The 16,660-nt window shown below is 41.9% G+C and overlaps 1 protein-coding gene across 1 annotated transcript in view; it reads left to right on the top strand.

Annotated features, from left to right (window-relative positions):
* The first annotated feature begins 5,424 nt into the window (after positions 1-5,424).
* Positions 5,425-16,660, top strand: part of LOC132381039 (polymeric immunoglobulin receptor-like) — a 48,388-nt gene continuing 37,152 nt past the window's right edge. Inside the window, exons 1-2 of the mRNA XM_059950152.1 lie at positions 5,425-5,502; positions 6,370-6,471. The gene's annotated coding sequence lies outside the window, so the exon portion shown is untranslated. The remainder of the gene's footprint in view (positions 5,503-6,369; positions 6,472-16,660) is intronic.

The following is a 16,660-nucleotide window of genomic DNA, read 5'->3' as shown; positions in this document are numbered from 1 at the left end:
CTCTACTCTCTCTATACCCTTTGACTGCATGGTTAGGTATAGCTCAAATACCATCTATAATTTTGCTGATGATACAACCATAATTGGTAGATACTTAGATGAGAGGGCGTACAGGAGTGAGATATGCCAATTAATGGAGTGGTGTCACAGCAACAACCTGGTATTCAACATCAGTAAGATGAAAGAGCTGATTGTGGACTTCAGGAAAGGTAAGATGAAGGAACACACACCAATCCTCATAGAGGGATCAGAAGTGGAGAGAGTGAGCAGTTTCAAGTCCCTGGGTGTCAAGATATCTGAGAACCTAGCCTGACCCAACATATTAATGCAGTTATAAAGAAGGCAAGACTGTGACTATACTTCATTAGGAGATTGAAATAATTTGGTATGTCAACAAATACACTCAAACACATCTACAGATGCACCATGGAGAGCATTCCAACAAGCTGTATCACTGTCTGGTGTGGCAGAGCTGCTGCACAGGACTGGAAGAAACTGGACAGGGTCATAAACTTAGTCGGCTCCAACTTACTAGCCTACAAAGTACCCAGGGCATCTTCAAGGAGTGGTGTCTCAGAAAGGCAGTGTCCATAATTAAGGATCTCCAGCACCCAGGACGTGCCCTTTTCTCACTGTTACTATCAGGTAGGAGGTACAGAAGCCTGAAGGCACACACCCAGTGATTCAAGAACAGCTTCTTCCCCTCTGCTATCCAATTCCTAAATGGACATTGAACCCTTGAATGCTACCTCACTTTTTAACTATATATTTTTCTGTTTCTACACAATTAAAAGTCTATTGAATATATGTATATGGCAATTTATTTATTTATTTATTTATTATTATTATTATTTTATTTTGTTTTCTTCTATATTATGTATTGCATTGAAATGCTGCTGCTGTTAACAAATTTCCAGACACATGCCGGAGATTCTGACCTCTGCTCTTCACTATTTCCTTCTCTTCATTTCCAAAATTTATTTTCACTTTGCAAATTCTGATTTACAGTCTACATTTTTTCTGCAGGCATGTCCCAGTAATGAGATCTGTAACTGATGGTCAGATGTTATTTTCTCTCTCTCTCTGTCAGACGTACTTTATTGATCCCGAGGGAAACTGGGTTTCATTACAGTCGCGCCAAACAAGAATAGTGTAGAAATATAGCAATATAAAACCATAAATAATTAAATAATATATACTAAATACGACTTTGTAATATACACTAGTTTAGCTTACTGTCTGAACCCCCCTGGCTCAGCCGCTTTACCTCACTCCACACCGCTGAGATTACAGAGGGATCACAAAGCCTCTTCATTTCCTCGTACTGATTCTATATCTCTTACCCTTTTCTCAGTTTCATGATGTAGAAGGTGGGTCGTTGGCCGCTCTTCGCTCCCCTGATAATCGGCGGAGTTCAGTCTCGTGGTTTACAAGAGAAACTAAGGTAGTCTTATGGAGATCAGTGGAATCAAACATACTGATCATTTGAAGGAAAACATTTAAATGCATGAATCCTTTCTTATCTTATGGTCAAAGTAAACTTTATGCAGTTGATATTTGTTGCCACAAACGACTGTGGAGGCTGAGTCACTGTGTGTACTTACGGCAGAGATAGATAGGTTCTTGATTAGCCAGGACACCAAAGGGTATGAAGTGAAAGCAGGGGAGTGGGGATGACTGGTGAATTGGATCAGCCCATGATTAAATGGCAGAGTGGCCTACTTTCCTCCTTTGGTCTGATGATATCTTATGGTCTGATGATATGACTTGGCTTTAACATGCTCACTTGTGTGTAGAATGCTTGATGTGAATGTATGGAATGCTTGTTTCAGACAAAATTCCACTGTGAGTGGTCATCTGAAATAAAGCAGAGTTCCCATTGTTGAAGAATCTGATGGGTTGACCATTGCCTTTTGCAGAGACGTGATGAATCTGATCCTCACAGTCTGGTGGTCCAGGAGGTAAAGTGAAGTCTCCAAGATTACACTGACTGTGCTGGAATTTAGCATCAGCATCAATGGTTTGTGCTTCTGCACAGTTTGTGCATTGAGAGCTAATCTGTTAATCCCACAAAGATAAAAATAAACAAGATAATGTTGTCATCCTTCAAGATAGTGACTTTTATTTTTGAATTCCTTCTCCAAGATGTTACCCTCATTGATGTCAATATTACAACAGTTATCCCAATGTTTCCTTCATCACCCCAGCAAAAAGATTTAACCCCCACATACCTGTGGACTGGTTAATACACTTTTACACTGTTAAACTTCGTTCTATGGATTCAAATGCCTGCAGGTGTTGTTTTGTTCTAATAGCCAATGAGTGATAATCAATTTAGATGCCTCTTCATAAATTGATGTTATCAATAAGGGTTTTGCTTTGAACTGAAATGCATTCATGGGAAATAGATCACATTCAGGCTCCTGGACTTCCCTTTGTTGTCAACAGTTGTGAATCTTCAGGAAAGGGAAACAGTTAATCACTCATTCTGACATTCCATCAGAACAAATTTATTATTAGCTTGACTTTGATCTCTTCAGAAGCTGTCTGACCTTCTGAGTATATGTATTATTCGCCGATTTAATTTCAGACAGGCACGTATTTATAGTTCATAGTTCAAGTTTAATTGTCATTCATCCTGACATGTACACAGACAAAAAAAAACAGCATTACTCTAGGGTCAAGGTGCAAAACACAGTACTAACAGTCAGACACAACACAAAGCACATATAATACAAATAAGACAGCAAGCACTATAAGATATCAGAAAAATACAGACACATAAGAAGAAATATTATCCAAGATCATGAGTCAATGAATGCTGCAGCAATTTACAATTTAATACAATCTGCCAAGTGAACACTGGGGGGCAGCATGGACTCTAGTTTTAACGCACATCACACCGCCTCCGGTGGAGTGCAGTGACTCTGGGGGCTGTAACAGGTAATGCTGTGTCTTGAGGCCCAGTGCTCACTGCGACCGAGGCCAAGCAGCTCCCCCGCCACCTACCAATAAATCAGCGAATCAGCAAATTCAAAATTTCCACAAGTTTGTGTGATTGCAAGGAAATCGACTAAGATGATCACTTGCTGTGAGTTTGCACAGTATCTTTGTGCACCGAAACCTCTCTGTCCCATGCAACATCACAGGCCGCACCAAGTCCAGCTCCTTCTCTTTCTCCACCGACGAGAAACTCACTGACGGGGTATACCTGCGATACTTTAAGTTCTTAATGTCCTGCAGGGTCACATGCTTGCAAAATAATACATTTAAAAAGGACAATAATACATGTGATTGAGGTTATAGAAGCCGCTACAATCCAACACGCCATCATCTTAATTTGCTTGTGTGTTCAGAAATATTGCTACACAATGATTGCTGTGATGAATTATTCAATACAGATACAATTGTGCCACTGTAGAAAGGTGTGAAAGGACAAAAAACAATAGAAAGTAATATAGGGAGCTGAATAGAATGAGTGATCCACAACTTGTTGGAGGTTGTATTGGTCAACGGGCTGTGAAATTCCAAAATGGAGATGTTGTGTATCTCAAAGCCGATCTGTGACTGTAACCCATGATTGCACAATAAATTATCTTCTTTGAAAATGACAGAAGGTAACTCCATTGTTGTAACTATGAAGCTAGAAAACACAGATTATTGATCAAGTACAAGTGATCAGGTGACATAACATCCTTCACCTGATATGTGAGGAAGTGATGCAATACGACCAGAGTCTGTTTTGAGTTCTAATCCTCTTCATGTTAATTAGCAGCAAGTGGAGAATGTTACTGACATTCAATATACAAGTTTGAGGTCAGTGTGCAGAAGCAGAATTGTTGTTTACCATGTGACCACCCATACGGATCCCCAATGATCAAAGGCCTCCTCATTTTTGATGGGTATCCATTGCCACAGGAGAAACAAACTGCATAGGGGAGGTAATTGGAGCTATTGATTTGACTTATATATATATATATATATTTGTTAAAAAGTTTAACTTGCCTTAAATGTGAACCCGTTCTTATTCTTCTAAATTTAAACATTGAGCTAATTTATCACTGCTAACATGATTGTTGAATGTTACAAGCTCAGAGACACTCCGACATTTCCCTTTGCCTCTGTGAACAAAATCTGCATCAACTGCTACAGCTGTGGGTTTATTTAAATCCCCGTTGTTATTAAAAATGGAAGGGGGAGGGGTATGGGGGGCAGACTATTCCACTCACACACAAAATAACACTCAACATAAACTCAACAGGAGGTACCCGATAAAGTGCCACTGTGTGTATGTCAGTGGTCTTCACCTGCTGTAGCCCATCCACATCAAGGTTCAGCGTATTATGCATTCAAAGATGCTCTTCTGCTCACCACTGTGGTAAATGCATGTTTATTTGAGTTACTGACCCTTCCTGTCAACACGAACCAGTCTGACCATTCTCCTCTGGCTTTCACGCTAACAGTGCATTTTCACCCACAGAACTGCCACTCGCAGGGTTTCTTTTTTCCATTTTGCACCATGTTCTGTGAACTTCAGAGACTGTAGTGTGTGCAAATCCCAGGAGATCAGCAGTTACTGAGATACTCCCACTACCCCTTCTGGCACCTACAATCATTCCACAATAAAGACACCTAGACCACATTTCTACCCAATCTGACATTTGTTCTGAAGAACAACTGAACCTCTCGACCATAACTTTACTCTTCCTCTCATTCTTTTCTCTTCCTCAGTCAACTTTTCGTTGTGAACCCTTTACTCGATGACTCATCATGGCTGACATTTTAACTCGCAAGAAAACACACTCCCTGATGAACCAAGGGAGTCAGACAGCATCAGCAGATGCAGAATGGTCAACACTTCAGTTTAAAACCCTGCTTCCTGACACCTCCGGCAGTATATTTTTTTTTCTCCAGATTATAACGTCTACTGTTGTTGGTGTCTAACAATTCAACTTTTCTCATCATTTCTATCAGTCGATGTGAATTGTCTTTTATTTTGTTTAATTTCAATTACTAGCTTTTGATATTCTGGCCACTTACATCATCTCACCTTCCTAAAACTAACCCCTGGGTACACTCCTACTGTTTTTTCTGTGTTCCACTGTGCTCTCCTACGAGATTCCTTCCTCTCCAGTCCTTTACCTTACCCATCCACTTGACTTCACATCACTTTCCAGCTGGCCTGCATCCCTTCACCCCATCTTTTCAACCTGGTGCCTTCCCCTTTCCTTTTCAGACCTGATAAAGGATCTCGGTTCAAAACATCGACTATATGTTCATTTCCATAGGTGCTGCCTGACATGATGAGTTCTTCCAGAATTTTGTGTGTTGCTTTGCATATGATCACGTCAGCCAAAGTTGGCTCAATGTGGTTTCATGATCAGACTTCCTGCCTCCTTCCTCCTTATTTTTATTCAACAGTAATTTCACTCTGTGAACAGACAAATGCTGAACAGGACTCTGTGATGTGGATTTTGATTCTTCTGATAAGTTTCCTACCCGGTGAGTGACAACCAGCATGGGACATTTTTATAATCAGTATAGGTTTGGGGGGGGGGGTCTTGCATCATTTCTAGAACAGTACTTGCATATGTGTAGCACTAGAGATGTCAGATTCTGGATTTCAGTGAAAAGCCCTGGTGGAACTCAGCAGGCCAAGCAGCATCTGTCAGAGAGAACGGAGTTGTTGATGGTTTGTGTCAAAACCCTGTATTGAATCTGAGTGGAGAGAGAAGATAGTGTAAATAGGAGAGAGGACATTGTGAAACAGGGTCAGTTACCTGGACTATACCCAAGGGTTCTGATTGAGGTAACTGAAAAGGTTGTGGAGGCATGAGTAATGATCTTTCATGTATGGTTCCAGAGGACTGGAAAATTACAGTCCTCAATTTCTGAAGGGACAGAGACAAAAAGCAGGAAATTACAGGCCAATTAACCTGACTGCATTGGTTGGTAAGATGTTAGAATCTGAGTACTTGGAGATAGATGGTAAAATAGGCTGAAGTCAGCATAATTTGCTTAAGGAGAAATCTACCCTGACAAATTTGTTGCAATTCCTTAAGGAATTAACAGGCTGCACAGAGAAAGAAGACTTTGTCCATCAGTGGATGTTGTTTACTTGGATCTTCAGAAGGCCTTTGACAAAGTGCTGCACTAGTCAAATTCAAAGTAAATTTACTATCAAAGTACGTTTATGTCACTGTTTACTACCGTGAGATTCATTTCCTTTCAGGCATTTAGAGAAAAATAAACCAATGTGATAGAATTTGTGTAAACCTACTTAAAAGAAGTCAAACAACCAAGCTGTAAAAGAAGACAAATAGTGCAAGTGAAAATACACATTATAATACATTATTTTTATACTGACAGTGTGAACTGCAGAATCGCTGAAAGTGAGACTGATTCCATGGGTTCAGAGTCAATTCAGAGCTGAAGTGTTCCACATCGGTTCAGGAGTCTGATGGTTGAAGGGTAATTACTGTTCCTGAAAATTGGGGAGTGGATGCTGAATTGGAGGGGAGAGGAGCCTGAAACGTAGACAGTACTTGTTTCTCTACAAGCTGCCTGGCCTGCTAAATTTCTCCAGTAATTGTGTGTTACTATTAGATCAAACTAATCCTTCCTTTCTAAAGCTCTCCTATCATCCATAAGCCTATCTAAGAGTTTTTTAAATGTATCTGCCTCTGCCATCACTCCTGGCAAGGCATTCCGTGCACCCACCTCTCTGTGTCAAGAACATACCTCTGACACCCTCTCAATCCTTTCCTCCAATCACTTTGAAATTATTCCACCACACATTAGCCATTTCTGCCCTGAGATGTTCTCTGGATATCTGCTGAATCTATGCCTCTGATCATCTTATACAGCTCTATTATGTTGCCTCTCACCTTCATTCGCTCCAATTGCGAATTGTCTTCAGATCCTCAAGAACTTTGCTTTCAATTTCAGTTTACTTTTGGTTACAGAGAGATGGAATTCTGGAGATGGAGAGATGGGGTAACTGGAGTTGTAAGAAAGGTGATCACAATTGATTGCTCCTCTACAACAGTAAATCAGTCACACACAATGTGTTGGTGCTGTGGTCACCAAATTCAGTTTCAGTGGAAACAAATGGGCTACATGGACAGGAAGGAAATACTGCGGGCATGAGCTGAGGAAAGTCCTTGAAAGTGAGCCCATTGTGTTTAATGATCAGTTCAGTGTTGAGGAGAGTGAAGTTATCCATGCTGATTCAGGTGCCTGATCTTGAAACTACAGTCTGTCAGTTACTGAAACTTGATGCATTAAAATGTCAATCCTCTGTCATATTAATCAAAGAAAATGACATAATCTTGATCAATGTTGAAAGATATACAACTAAACTAAACTCAAACTTGGTGTGTTGACAGCAGTTTTAGTCCATGTTGAAACTTGCTGCATTATAGTGACCTGCCTCAGTTTTCAATGTAATGATGAACTTTGGTCTTATTTATTCTCTTTCTGATCCACTGTGTGGAAAAAAAAACTTATGCTATACCACATCATTATCTGATTACAAAGAATCCTTCAATATTTTGCACTTTGTTATCTTGCAGAGATGATTTTTATATTTGCAAACAGCTCCCTTCATGTTGCAGCTTCGAGGCCATTTCTACATCCATTGGTTACATTTACATGTTTTTCTGAGAAAAGTAGCACCTTCCATTTGCAGATTCATACCCCAGTGACCATTGCAAGCTGCATCAAGTTGTAACCACTCATGTTGGTCAATCCCCAACTTTTAATTCCATTGTTCATTCATCTTTAAGACCTTTGAATCTAGAGTTTTAGAGAGCTGTATCATTACTTCGCATCTCTTAAACTCTATCCCTCGACTTATGAAAGCTAACACCCCATAAGCTTTCTTAACTACTCTATCTACCTTGTGAGGCAACTTTCAGGGATCTGTGGACATGTATCTCCAGATCCCTCTGCTCCTCCACACTATCAAGTATCCTGCCACTTACTATGTCTTTGTACTCTGCCTTGGGGTTTGTCCTTCCAAAGTGTACCACCTCACATTCCTCCAGGTTGAACTCCATCTGCCCTTTCTCAGCCCACTTCTGCATCCTATCAATGTCTCTCTGCAATCTTTGACAATCCTCTACATTATCTACAACATCACCAACCTTTGTGTCATCTGCAAACTTGCCAACCCACCCTTCTACCCCCACATCCAGGTTCTTAATAAAAATCACAAAAATTAGAGGTCCCAGAACAGATCCTTGTGGGACACCACTAGTCACAACCCTCCAATCTAAATGTACTCCTTCCACCACAACCCTCTGCCTTCTGCAGGCAATCCAATTCTGAATCCACCTGGCCAAACTTCCCTGGATCCCATGCCTTCTGACTATCTGAGTAAGCCTACCATGTGGAACCTTGTTAAATGCCTTACTAAAATCCATGTAGATCCCAGCCACTGCACAACCCTCATCTATATGCCTGGTCACCTCCTCAAAGAACTCTATTGGGCTTGTTAGGCACGATCTGCCCTTTACAAAGCCATGCTGACTGTCCCTGATCAGACTATGATTCTCTAAATGCCCATAGATCCTATCTCTAAGAATCTTTTCCAACAGCTTTCCCACCACAGAGGACCTTGCTCACTTCCACAGCCTCCAGGCACATCTTCCCACTTTTATCTCTAATCCATCCTACCTCCACTCCTGTTCTTCACATAATTGAAGAATGCCTTGTGGTTTTCCATTACCCTACACACCAAGGCCTTCTTATGCCCCCTTCTTGCTCTTCCCAGCCCTTTCTTCAGCTCCTTTCTTGCTACCCTATATTCCTCAATAGACCCATCAAAGGGATCAATAAATCCTTGCTTCCTAAACCTCATGTATGCTACCTTCTTTCACCTGACTAGATTTTCCACTTCACTTGTCACCCATGGTTCCTTCACCCTACCATTTTATATCTTCCTCACCGGGACAAATTTATTCCTACCATCCTGCAAAAGATCCTTAAACATCAACCACATGTCCATAATACAGTTCCCTGTAAAAACATCATCCCAATTCACACCCGCAAGTTCCAGCCACATAGCCTCATAATTTGCCCTTCTCCAATTAAAAATTTTCCTGTTCTCTCTGATTCTCTCCTTTTCCATGATAATGCTAAAGTCCAGAGAATGGTGTACACTGTCCCCCAGATGCTCACCCACTGAGAGATCTGTGACCTGACCCGGTTCATTAACTAATACTAGATCAAGTATGGCATTCCCCCTAGTCGGCCTGTCAACATACTGTGAGAGGAATCCATCCTGGACACACATAACAAATTCTGCCCCATCTAAACCCTTGGAACTAATCAAGTGCCAGTCAATATTAGGGAAGTTAAAGTCACCCATGATAACAACCCTGTTTTTTTTTTCGCACCTTTCCAAAATCTGCCTCCCAATCTGCTCCTCAGTATCTCTGCTGCTACCAGGGGGCCTATAGAATACCCCCAGTAGAGTAACTGCTCCCTTCCTGTTCCTGACTTCCACCCATACTGACTCAAAAGAGGATCCTGCTACCTTACCCAACCTTTCTGCAGCTGTAATAGTATCCCTGACCAGTAATCCCACCCATCCTCCCCTTTCCCCCCTCTCTATCCCCTTTAAAGCACTGAAATCCAGGAATATTGAGAATCCATTCCTGCCCTGGTGCCAGCCAAGTCTCCGTAATGGCCACTACATCATAATTCCATGTATGTATCCAAGTTTTCAGTTCATCACCTTTGTTCCTGATGCTTCTTGCACATACTTTAGCCCTTCTACCGTACGACCTTTACACTCTTTATTCTGCTTCTCTTTCCTAAAAGCCTCTCTATATGTTACATCTGGATTTACTCCATGCACTTCTTTCACCGCTCTGTCGCTCCGGGTCCCATCCCCCTTGCAAATTAATTTAAACCCTTCCGAACAATGCTAGCAAACCTACCTGCAAGGATATTGCTCCCCCTCGAGTTCAGGTGCAACCCATCCAATCTGTACAGGTCCCACCTTCCCCAGAAGAAATCCCTGTGATCCAAAAATCTAAAACCTTAATGCCCTGCACCAACTCCTCAGCCACACATTCAACTGCCATCTCCTCTAATTCTTACCATCACTATCACGTAGCACTGGCAGCAATCCTGAGAACGCCACCCTTGAGGTCCTGACCTTTAGCCTTCTGCTTAGTTCCCGAAACTCACACTTCAGGACTTCATCCCTCTTCCTGTCTATGTCGTTGTTACCAACATGTATCACGACTTCTGGTTGCTTTCCCTTTCGTACCAGGATGTTACGCATCTGGTCAGAGACTTCCCAGACCCTGGCACCCAGGAGGCAACAAACCATGCTGGTGTCCTTCTCACATCCACAATATCTCTGTCTGCTCCCCTGACAATAGAGTCTCCAATGACGACAGCTCTCCTCTTCTCCATCCCATCCTTCTGCACCACAGGGTCAGACTCAGTGCCAGACACAGTGGCTCACACCTGGTTGGGCGTCCTTGTCAACAGTATCCAGGACGGTAAACTTATTACTCAGGGGAATGGCTACAGAGGTGCTCTGCACTACCCGTCTACTCTCCTATGGTTTTCCCCCTTAGACTGTCACTAATGCATTATTTTTCAGTAAATGATGCCTGCTATGCTTTCTATGTAATGGCAGGTACAAGCTGGACCCAGGACAGATCCTCTAAAATAATAATGCCAAGGAATTTAAAGTTCCTGACCCTTTCCAGCTCTGATCCCCTGCTGAGTGCTGGCTCATGGACCTCTGGATACCTCCTAATGCAGTCTTTGATTTTGCTGATGTTTAGTGAGAGATAGTTGTTGTGACACCATTCAGCCAGATTTTCAAACATCCTTCTATATACTGATTGAACACTCACAAGTGTTGGAGGAACTCAGCAGCATCTATATAAAGAAATTAGCAGTGGATGTTTTGGGCCAAGACCTTTCATTGAATCCAGTTTCAGGTCAGGTACCCCTCCTCCAAAAGTTGGAAGACTGTCAGTTTAGAAAGCAGATCTGCTCAGATGAATAACGTGTAAGATAAAAGACGATACAGTTCCGCCCCAGGTTATGAAGCCCTGATTTATGGACACTTCTGCATCTGAAAGCAGATTTCTACAAAATGATGTAAATTATTTGAAATATAAAACACAAAATAATTAATTGCAAAAGTATTCACTCCTTCAACTCAATACTTAGTAGAAGCACTTTTTGCAACAATTACCGCCTTGAGTCTGTGTTCAGACTTCTGTGCTCTTTACTTGTCTCATAAGACCAGAATATAGTTAAGTACGAATGGATGCCTCAGTAAACAAACTATTGCAACCTTTCCCTCTATTGCCCAATCATTTCAGATCATAAGATGATGGCCACATAATGGCAGAAGAAGGCTTTACTTTTCTTCACCAAATTGTTATTGCTGTTCAGTGATAAAGTTGCTGAAACCAAAATGCTTTGCGGAAGATGTTTTGATCTCTGCACCTGTTCTCATCAGCATATTGAACCATAGGTAGAAACGTAGAAAACCTACAGCACAATACTGGCCCTTCGGCCCACAAGCTATGTCCATACCTTAGAAATTATCTATTGTTACCCATAGCTCTCTATTTTTCTAAGCTCCATGTACTTATCCAGGAGTCTCTTAAAAGACCCTATCGTATCCTCTTCCATCACCATCACTGGCAGTCCATTCCACACACTTGCCACTCTCTGCATTAAAAACTTTCTCCTGATATCTCCCCTGTACCTACTTCCAAGCACCTTAAATCTGTGCCCTCTCATACTAGCTATTTCTGTCCTGGGAAAAAGTCTCTGACTATCCACACGATCAACGCCTCTCATCATCTTATACACCTCTATCAGGTCATCTCTCATCCTCCGTCGCTCCAAGGAGAAAAGACCTAGTTCACTCAACCCATTCTCGTAAGGCATGCTCCCCGATCCAGGCAACATCCTTGTAAATCTCCTCTGCACCCTTTCTATGGTTTCCACATCCTTCCAGTAATGAGGCAACCAGAACTGAACACAGTACTCCAAGTGGAGTCTGAACAGGGGTCTATATTGCTGTAATATTACCCCTCGGCTCCTAAACTCAATCACACGATTGATGAAGGCCAGTACATTGAAAGCCTTCTTAACCACAGAGTCAACTTGCACAGCAACTTCGAGTGTCCTATGGACTCAGACCCCAAGATCCCTCTGATCCTTCACACTGCAGAGAGTCTTACCATTAAGACTATATCCTGCCATCATATTTGACCTACCAAAATAAACCACTTCACACTTATCTGGGTTGAACTCCATCTGCCACTTCTCAGCCCAGTTTTGCACCCTATCAATGTTCCGCTGTAATCTCTGACAGCCCACCACACTATCCACAACACCCCCAACTTTTGTCATCATCAAATTTACTAACCCATCCCTGCACTTCCTTATCCAGGACATTTATAAAAATGACCTTTGAGAAGACATCCAAGAAGTGATGGGGCAATGCAGGAAGAGGCCAGAACAATCTGTCAATATGTAGCATCTGGTGTTACTTTTCCATGTCCTGCTTGGTAAAACAAGTAAAGAAGACAGAAGTTCCCACCTTGGTTACTCAGACCACATCTCTTTTTTGCTAATCCCAGCATACAGACCGCTCATCAGGTGCTCCAGACCAGTTCAGAAGCAGATGAAAACCTGGCCAACAGGAGCCATTTTGCTCTTCGAGACTGCTTTGAGCACACTGACTGGCACATGTTCAGGGTGGCTGCAACTGGTGGTGACTCTACCAACTTAGAGGAGTACACAGCATCAGTGACCAGCCACATCATTGATGATGTTACTCTGTCCAAGACCATCACTGCACGCGCTAACCAGAAGCCATGGATGACCGCGGAGGTGCGTGCACTGCTGAGGACCTGTGACTCCGCCTTCAGAGCAGGTGACAAAGGAGCCCTAACAACAGCAACGGCCAAACTGTCCTGGTCCATCAGAAGGGCAATGCGAGCACAGGCCCAGTGAATCCACAGCCACTTCCAGGACAGCGGCGACACGCGGCGCTATGGATGTGCATCCAGGACATCACCAAAAACAGGACAACATCACCTGACTGTGTGGGTGATGCCTCCCTCCCAGATGCGCTGAATAACTTCTACGCTCACTTTGAGGCAGAAATTGACATGGTGGCGAGGAAGTGCACCCCTCCTACAAATGACCAGGTGCTGTGTCTCACCGTGGCTGTTGTGAGAAGAACCCTGTGCAGGGTCAACTCACCGAAGGCTGCTGGACCAGACAACATTCCTGGTAGAGTGCTCAGGGGATGTTCAGACCAGCTAGCAGATGTTCTCTCTGACATCTTCAACATCTCCCTGAGCAGCGCCACCGTTCCAACATCCTTCAAGGCCGCCACCATCGTAACTGTGCCTAAGAAGTCTTCAGTGTCCTGCCTCAATGACTACCATCCCATTACACTTACATCGATTATCATGAAGTGTTTCAAAAGGCTTGTCATGAGGCACATCAAGACCCTTCTGCCCCCCTCACTGGACCCCCTGCAGTTTGCGTACCGTCCCAACTGCTCAATAGATGACGCCATTGACACCACTGTCCACCTGGCCCTAACCCATCTGAACAAAAAATACATGTACGTTTGAACGCTGTTCATAGACTTCAGTTTAGCATTCAACACAATTATCCCTCAGAAACTGATTGGAAAGCTGAGCCCACTGGGCCTGAACACCTCCCTCTGCAACCGCATCCTAGACTTCCTGACTGGGAGACCTCAGTCAGCCCGGATCGGGTGCAGCATCTCCAACACCATCACACTAAGCATGGGGGCCCCCCAAGGCTGTGTGCTCAGTCTACTGCTGTTTACTCTGCTGCACAGCTCGAACCATATCATCAAGTTCGCTGATGACACGACTGTGGTGGGTCTCATCAGCAAGAACGACAGCTTACAGAGAGGAGGTGCAGCAGCTAATGGACTTGTGCAGAGCCAACAACCTGTCTCTGAATGTGAACAAAACAAAAGAGATGGTTGTTGACTTCAGGAGGGCACAGAGCGACCATTCCCCACTGAACATCAACAGCTCCTCGGTAGAGATTGTTAAGAGCACCAATTTTCTTGGTGTTCACCTGGTGGAGAATCTCACCTGGTCCCTCAACACCAGCTCAATAGCAAAGAAAGCCCAGCCGCCTCTCTACTTTCTGCAAAGGTTGAGGAGAGTCAATCTCCCATGCCCCATCCTCATCACATTCTACAGGGGTTGTATTGAGAGCATCCTGAGCAGCTGCATCACTGCCTGGTTCGGAAATTGCACCATCTCGGATTGCAAGACCCTGTAGCGGACAGTGAGGTCAGCTAAGAAGATCATCGGGGTCTCTCTTCCCACCATTACAGACATTTACACTACATGCTGCATCCACAAAGCAAACAGCATTATGAAGGACCCCATGCATCCCTCATACAAACTCTTCTCCCTCCCACCGTCTGGGAAAAGGCACCGAAGCATTCGGGCTCTCACAACCAGACTATTTAACAGTTTCTTCCCCCAAGCTATCAGACTCCTCAATACCCAGAGCCTGGACTGACACCTTACTGCCCTATTGTCTTGTTTATTATTTATTGTAATGCCTGCACTGTTTTGTGCACTTCATGCAGTACTGGGTAGGTCTGTAGTCCAGTGTAGTTTCTTTCTGTGTTATTTTCACGTGGTTCAGTGTAGTTCTTGTACTGTTTCATGTAGCACCATGGTCCTGAAAAATTTTATCTTGTTTTTACTATGTACTGTACCAGCAGTTATGGTCGAAATGACAATAAAACTGACTTGACTTGAAGTTCTGATGACATCCTTTGCTAAGGGTGAACTTCACACAGATAACAGCATATTGAACCATGGTTTTTGAGAAGTTTTCCAGGAAGTGATGGGGCAATGCATGAAGAGACCAGAGCAGTAGATCAATGTGTAGCATCTGTTGTTACTTCTCTATATTCTGTTTGGTAAGACAAATAAAGAAAACAGAAGTTCTGACCACATCCGTCACTGAGGGTGAACATTACACAGATGACAGCAGTGACTGATGCAACAGAGTCAGCACTCATACTATACAATGTTCAAAATTTAAGCTGATATACATTCACAGCTAATATACTGCACTGCTTTCCCCTAAAATAAATGTAACAAATGTAAAGTAACAAAAGCTCTCCCTGTATACTGATCTATTTTATTATATATCTTTTTATATACAATGTGAAATTAAGTGTTTATAAACAATTGCAAAGTCAGCAAAAAAAAGTTCAGGAAAATATAAATGAACTACCTTCTGGGATCACCTCAGCCCTCGAAATACAATGAAATCAAAAGCAACACAACAAAATACTGGAGGAACTCAGCAGATCAGTCAGAAGCTATGGGAATGAATTTTTTGAATGAATGAATTAATTTATTAATGAATTTAAATTAACTTATTTCGGTCAGTGCAAATATAACAAAAGGCATCATTTACAACGATGATTTCATGGGACAAAATTACAACAAAAAACATAGATATTCTTTAAAACAGACCAAAAGGGTGTAGGCTGAAGCCACAGCTTATTATGCCTACCCCTCTTACTTATACAATAGCATATTTGACGCCAATCATCACATCTAAAACAAAAATTCATAATCTCTTAACACAAAATCCAATTCCAAATGTCATTCATTTAAGTTACTCCGATTCATTTTAAATCATGTATTTTATGTTTGTTTATTAAATAATTTTAAATCTGTTAAGTGTAGTGCATGGTTTTAAATTCTTACTACAACTATTCCATAGATTCATCCCTCTGAGTGAAATAAAATGATTTTTTACATTTGTTCTTATCCTTTGTTTTTGAAATATACATGTTCCCCTCAAATCATTTTGACTTTCTCTCATTTTAAACAACTTTTGGATACTTTGTGGCAGATGTCCATTTTTTACTTTATACATAATTTGTATTATTTTAAAATCTATGAAATGTCTGAATTTTGAAGTGTTTAGTTGAATAAATAGTGGGTTGACTGGCTCTTAATAACTTGTCTTATTTACAATTTGTGTAACTTTCTTTTGGAATAGAAAAATAGAATTTGTACCTGTTTTGTTTGATCTTCCCCATATCTCTATACAGTAAATCATGAATAAGATGATAAGCGAAGACTATAATGTATTCTGATTTGTATTCTAGTAAATTCCTGATTATGAAATCGTGCGATTTGTACAGTACTGCAATAGATTTTGACGTTTTTGTTTTGACATAATTTATTTGTGGTTTCCAGCTTAATTTACTATCTATTACCACTCCTAAAAAATTTTGTTTCAGATACCTTATCAATTCCAACATCATTTATTCTAAGATTACAATGTGAGTTTGGTACGTGGTTTCCAAATATTATGAATTTAGTTTTACTTAGAATTACTTTAAATGAATAGATAGTCAAGCTTTCAGTCCAAGGCCCTTCTTTTACCAGGTCTCACCAGCCTAGTACTTCTCCCTGGGGCCCTCCTAATTCTTTTTCTTATGGTCCACTTCCTTCTCCTGTCAGCTTTCTCCTTTTACAGCATTTACAACTGTTTCCATCCAGCTGGCATCACCGATCACTTTCCAGATAGCCTTCCTCTCCTCCCCCATCTTTTGTTTCAGACAATT

The sequence above is a fragment of the Hypanus sabinus genome, chromosome 25 (genome assembly GCF_030144855.1).
Source record: "Hypanus sabinus isolate sHypSab1 chromosome 25, sHypSab1.hap1, whole genome shotgun sequence".
NCBI classification, from domain to species: Eukaryota; Metazoa; Chordata; class Chondrichthyes; order Myliobatiformes; family Dasyatidae; genus Hypanus; species Hypanus sabinus.
This window is presented reverse-complemented; position numbering and strand designations above follow the sequence as displayed.